Source organism: Staurois parvus, unplaced genomic scaffold (genome assembly GCF_062004578.1).
Source record: "Staurois parvus isolate SC_StPar_1 unplaced genomic scaffold, SC_StPar_1.0 ptg000500l, whole genome shotgun sequence".
Taxonomy (NCBI): domain Eukaryota; kingdom Metazoa; phylum Chordata; class Amphibia; order Anura; family Ranidae; genus Staurois; species Staurois parvus.
Window position 1 is genome coordinate 1099952 of NW_028318296.1, and position 7008 is coordinate 1106959.

The window sequence follows — 7008 nt, forward strand, 5'->3', positions numbered from 1 at the left end:
TAGAGGAACGAGGTTTCTCACAACTTCCTTCCCATTCTGTATTGCCGCTTCAGTTAAGCACCACCTATGAGGGGAGTACAGATGACAGCTGTCATCTTCACACGCCACCAGCTCCCTCTCTCCATACTACCTGCTGCCACTCTGGACCCTCTACTGCTGCATGCCTGGTGGCCTAATATTGCCTCTGTGTACCTTCAACTGATCGGCTCTGGTGTCTCATATCTGCTGTGTACTGTCCTCTGGAGGATTGGTGATTTCTGACATGTAAGTGTGGTGTTTTCAATAAAAGGTGTTTTTTTGGCTAGGTATTAACCTCAGTGTCCTGCTTCTTGCTATTTTCTGCTTTGAGAGGTGGTCTTGCCCAGATCTTACCGGAGCTGCAGAAGTGAACCATGTTCCATCCTCATCCCCTTCCATCCACCCTTCATTCATCCATCATCTATCCATCCATCCAACCTTCATTCATCCATCATCCATCCATCCTTCATTCATCCATCATACATCCATCTACCCTTCTTTCATCCACCCCTCAACCATCCATTTGCCATTGCAACAAATGCTGATATACTACAGATTCCTAGTCTGTTTATCTATGGACTAATTATCATTACGCAGTACAGAGGAGTGCTGGATGTTTTGTTTAATTTTTACACTGTTCCTCAATAGAGCATTTATGTTTTCTGGCGGAAGCTTCCTTAAGGACTACCAGCGCCTAAATTCATATGAGCATTTATGCCAGTTTCAGTTCAATACCAACATGTGCCAAATTCTGATAGTACCAACTACCTCCACTTTAAGACCCTGCCAGGGTGGCAGAAACAGATTCCTGAACAGTTACCCCAGTTTTCAAATTAGGAAACCACTGGTAATTTAGACCAACTCTTAAGCTTGCATACAGAGGTACAGTAGTACTCAAAGTGGGGCATGACTGTGTTTGGATGCTTTCAGGTATGTGCACAGGGCTCTATCCCTGGCCCTATTCAGCTGTCAGCTGGGTAATTCAAAGGTGAATGTAAACAAAGGGGTCGGGGAAAGTGGTGATGTCATTACCCATGTATGACACTGCTCATATTTGAGAACTGACATGAATCACAGGGAAGGCAGCCCTGATGGGGAACATGTGTCCCATGGCCAGAGTGCCTATTGGGTAGGAAGAGCTTGATGGATAATGAAGAGACTAGTTCCTTATCAGGTTCACTTTTTTTTGATTGACAGCAGAAAGCAGTAAGTGGATTGAAAAACCACTACTGGATTGAATAGCTGCTGTGGATCTGTAGACTGCCATCCGCCATCCATGAACAAGGTGGACCTAATAGGGAACTAGCGTCTCTCTACAAGACTCCTGGGCTATGCGCCTGTCAGTATGTTGGATGCAGTGGCTGGGAGGGAGAACACTGAGGAAGAAGTGTCCAGTATGGGCAGTATGACCTCTTTTCTGGGCTCTGAAGGATTCATGTACCTGTCTCTGATAGTTATATGAATTGGGCACAAGCACCAACAATTATGGTGCAGCAATCCAACAGAATTCTAAAGGATGTCTATGTCTAAAGAGGGGTTGATAATAAATTAAATCATACAATTAGTCAGATTTGTATATGGACATCATGAGGATGCTGATGATTACCTTGATTAAACTTGAAAAGGTTATCTCCATGTAGTGGTTAGTACCCTATACTTTAGTACTAAGTGTATCTCACAAACAAAAGATTTCCCAACACACTTACCAGTCAGCCTTCAAAACAACTGAATTGTCCTAACAGTTTGCATTAAAAACAGAGGGTTTTGTTTGCACACATTTGAAAATACATGCGTAAGCCAAAGTCCCTCGCCAAGGGTACTCTGTATACTGCGGACCTAACTCTAACATTTCCAGAGCCTCCACAGTGGGAGCACATATATCAATGGATGGGTTAAGGGCAGCTGTACCTGGAGGTACAGGGATGCACATGACGCCCAGCTATAGCAAAATGACAGCAAAGGCATCAAGTGCGTCCCTGCATCCAATTCAGCCAACTGTACAAAACATGGCAACTGTCCCAACCTATAACCATCCTTAGCAGCACATGGAAGGGCAATGTACATCACGAACAAGCAAAAGATTTCCCAGCACACTTACCAGCCAGCCTGTACATTGCCCTTGCATACAGTATGCACCTTGCTGCTAAGGCTGGCTATAGGTTGGGACAGGTGCTATTTTTTTGTGTAGTACTAAAAGTACTTTAGTAGTTAGTACTTTTTTTGCATTCTGGTACAGATCAAAATTTTGTCATACTGCTATACGCTTTAACCTCTTCACGCCAGCCGAACGCAAATGTGCGGCCTCCCGGCGTCTGGGCCTAGACGACGAGCGGCCGCACATTTGCATTCTATTAAAAAAGAACATATGTGCTGAGAGCCTATGCCCTGCGGGCTTCCAGCACACATGTCTGGTACTCACGGAAAGGTCCCGATCTCCTCTTTCGATCGGGACCTTTCCCGATCATGTGACAGCATGTCACAGCGGTCACGTGACTCTAAACCCCACCCCGCCTCCCGGCTTCTGAAACCTTTAAAGGGCCAGGAGGCACCAGTGCCAAGGGGTTAATTGTAAAGCCAGGTAGATTACCTCTCATTACCTCTTATTGGGTATTGTTAACATTTACGTGTTTTTTTATACTGTTTAAATATTTTCAATATTGATTGAAATGAGGGTGTGGTTTATTGTCATATATAATGTGGGGTTGAGGAGTGATAATTATTGTTATAATGATTGTTGTTGAGGCAAGAGTTCACTAGTCAATATTGAATGTAAAACATCTCTATCCCAGAAATGTATTTTCCCGCAGCAACAAGTTCAATGGTTCTTTTCCAGAGAGATGCATTTAATGGGCTCAGAAACAATCCGTAAGACAGAGTTACAGACAAGGCAGATGACAGGGTACCTTGAATATTCATGCAACTATCAAACACCTTCAGAGGACCCACTTTGTTATATATATATATATATATATATACATACATATATATACGTCCAGCGTAACTGGATGTCGCTATATAAGTACCTATAATAATAATAATAATCAAGACCAGGTTTCTGGGCTCCACCAACCCAAGGACTCCATGTGGGTGCAAGGGAGCAGCCACAAGTGTGCATGGTGGCACAGTGTAGTCTCATAGAGCAGACAGGGCCCAAGCCTGTGTGCTGGAGAAGCAGGAATACTGTGAAAGGTCGCTAACCAAGGTACAGCATTTGTATGTGAATGGTCAAGAGGACCGAGGCATAAAGCCTGAGCAGCGGTGCTGCTAAAGATAGCCAGGAGGCTGAATCTTTTTCTTTTGCATTGATAGTGGATACCCCTGCGTGGGTATATTGTGTGGAATTTTCTTGTTTTATTTAATAAAAGTGGGCCAACAAGCCTTTAAACAATAATTTCTGGCGTGGACTGTACCCACTGGGAAGCACTACCCTGAGCTAATTAACCCCCCAAATATTAGTGATATACAGTTGTGTTCAAAATAATAGCAGTCAGACATCACTAACCGGATCAATCACTGTTTTTGGTAGAAATGATATTTCTACATGGCAAATAATTTACTAGCAGGTGTGGTAGAGTAATAGAAATCCAACAGACCCAACAGTCATGACATGCATGCTGCTGATTCTGTGTAATTGAATCACTAATTGAAAGGGGCATGTTCAAAATAATAGCAGTGTGGAGTTTTATTAGTGAGGTCATTCATTCTTTGAAAAACAGGTGGCAATTATTGCCCTTATTTAAGGAAGGAAGGCAGCAAATGTTGTACATGCTGGTTACAGTGCATTTCTCTCTGAAATTCTGAGGAAAATGGGTCGTTCCAGATATTGTTCAGAAGAACAGCGTACCTTGATTAAAAAGTTGATTGGAGAGGGGAAAACATATAAAGAAGTGATAGGTGAAGTTAAGTGACAGAAAATGATCAGCTGCTCCGCTAAAATGATCGCAAATGCTTTAAAGTGGCAACCAAAACCTGAAAGACGTGGAAGAAAGCGAAAAACTACCATTCGAATGGATAGAATAGCCAAAATGGCAAGGACTCAGCCAACAATCCGCTCCAGGAAGATGAAAGAAGGTGTAAACTTCCCTGTGAGGACTGTTACAATTAGAAGACGCCTATGTGAAGCCAAGCTATCTGCAAGAAGCCCCGCAAAGTCCCACTGTTGAAAAAAAGATGTGCTGATGAGGTTACAATTTGCCAAAGAGCACATTGACTGGCCTAAAGAAAAATGGCGCAACATTTTGTGGACTGATGAAAGTAAGATTATTCTTTTTGGGTCTAGTGGCCGGTGACAGTTTGTCAGACGACCCCCAAACACTGAATTCAAGCCACAGTACACTGTGAAGACAGTGAAGCATGGTGGTGCAAGCATCATGATATGGGGATGTTTCTCATACTACGGTGTTGGGCCTATTTATCGCATACCAGGGATCATGGATCAGTTTGAATACATCAGAATACTTGAAGAGGTCATGCTGCCTTATGCTGAAGAGGAAATCCCCTTGAAATGGGTGTTCCAACAAGACAACGACCCCAAACACACCAGTAAACGTGCAACATCTTGGTTCCAGACCAACAAGATGGACGTTATGGAGTGGCCAACCCAATCCCCGAATCTTAATCCAATAGAAAACTTGTGGGGTGACATCAAAAATGCAGTTTCTGAGACAAAACCAAGAAATAGAGAAGAACTGTGGAATGTAGTCCAATCATCCTGGGCTGGAATACCTGATCACAGGGGCCAGAAGTTGTTTGACTCCATGCAACACAGATGTACAGCAGTTCTCAGAAACAGTGCGACTACAACCAAAGTGATTCAAAGGAAAGCAAAATCTTCAAACATTTTTCAGTTCATATAGTGAATGTTTGAGTTTGTAAAGAAGAATACAAACACTGCTATTTTTTTGAACAGTCTAATATTCACTTTTCTTCAATTTTGCTTAGAGGAACAACACAAATTTGATATATTTTTCTTCATGTTTTGATTTGGAATAGAATGTGTAGTGTTCCCAATGCATTTGTGTTTATGGAAATAAAAGCTATTAGAAGGATTTTGAGCTTTATTCACTTTTTTCAACACACTGCTATTATTTTGAACACAACTGTGTGTGTGTGTGTGTGTATATATATATATATATATATATATATATATATACATATATATACACACACACACACACATACATACATACAGTACTCAGCATAAATAAGTACACCCCTTTTGAAAAATAAGATTTTAATCAAAATCTCAATGCAGACAAGAACAAATTCCAAACTTTGGCAAAAATGAGTGTTCTAAAACATTTGTTTAGCTCATTACATGAAAGTAAGGTTAATAATATAACTTAGACTACAAAATCTTCAGTTTTACTCAAATTAGTTGATGCGAAAATGAATCCACCCCACAACAAAAACTAGTACTTCTAGTATTTTGTAGGACTTCCATGATTTGAAAGGACAGCACCAAGTCTTCTAGGCATGTAATGAACAAGTTGGTGCCATATTGCAACATCTATCTTTTTCCATTCTTCAAAAACAACTTCTTTTAGAGCCTGGATGCTGGATGGAGAGTGATGCTCAACTTGTCTCTTCAGAATTCCCCATAGGTGTTTAATTGGGTTCAGATCAGGAAACATACTTGGCCACTGAATCACTTTCACCCGGTTCTTCTTCAAAAATCAAACAGTGGCCATAGAGGTGTGTTTTGGATCATTGTCATGTTGGAAAAGTGCACAACGACCAAGGTCACAGAGTGATGGTAACATCTTCTATTTCAATATAGAGCAGTACATCTGTGAATTCATGATACCATCAATGAAGTGCAGCTCCCAGACACCAACAGTACTCATGCAGCCCCACAGAAGGACACTGCCACCACCATGTTTCACTGTAGGCACCATGAATTTTTCTTGGTACTTCTCACCTTTGCAACACCATTCAGTTTTGAAGCCATCAGTTCCAAAAACATTTATATTGGTTCCATCATTCCAGATTAGAGTCCTAATAGTCTTCTTTTTCAGTATGGGCCCTGGAAAATTCTAGGCTGGCTTTTTTTGTGTGTGGGCTTTAGCCTGAGGTTTCCTTTGTGGATGACACCCATGCATGCAATTCTCCTGCAGTGTATGCCATATTGTGTCATGAGAAACAATCACCCCAGTTTGGCTTTCTACATCTTTAGCTAACTGCAGTGAACTTGCATGGGGATTTTCTTCAACCCTTCTCAACAGAAGATGCTCCTGTCAAGGTGTTAACTTCCGTGGACGGCCTGGACGTCTCTGTGAGATGGCAGCATTTCCATCTTTGTTAAATTTTTGTATCACTTTTGCTACAGTATTCTGACTGATAAGTAAAGCTTTGCTGATCTTCTTGCAGCCTTCACCTTTCTTGTGTAAAGAAAATATTTTCTTTCTGAGGCCTTGTGACATTTCTCTTCCATGTGGTACCATTGCTGACAGCATGAAATGGGAGGGGTTATCTTTGTTAAATAATGCCCTTCTATAGTCAACTGTCTGCTGGACACCTTTTTAATGAATAGACTCACCTGTAGTTGAATTCTTGGTAATTAGGGGAGACAGAGAGAGAGAGAGTTTTGAGTGGTGACACACAACATCATCATGGATGCACAGGTATAGATCATAACTCACATTTATTGCATGCATGGAAGCTACCTAGGTGCATATTATAGATCGGACATATGCTGAATGCTGTAGTATCTCTGCTTGCTATGAAGTATCTTAAATGGGACTCTATGGGCTGTTATGATTTGTAATACTTACAAATATTCTGCTGGATTTTTGTCATCTGTTGCAAGTATCTTTTGGACTGTTTTGGAACCGAATAAAAATGTATTTCTGAATTAATTGAGTTGCTGCCAGAAAAATTCACTTTTTGGATAGTTTGACATTCCATATTGGCTAGCAAACTCTTACCTCAACAACAATAATTATATATAATGCACGGATGAGGATGACATTTATGACAACCTTTTGTGGG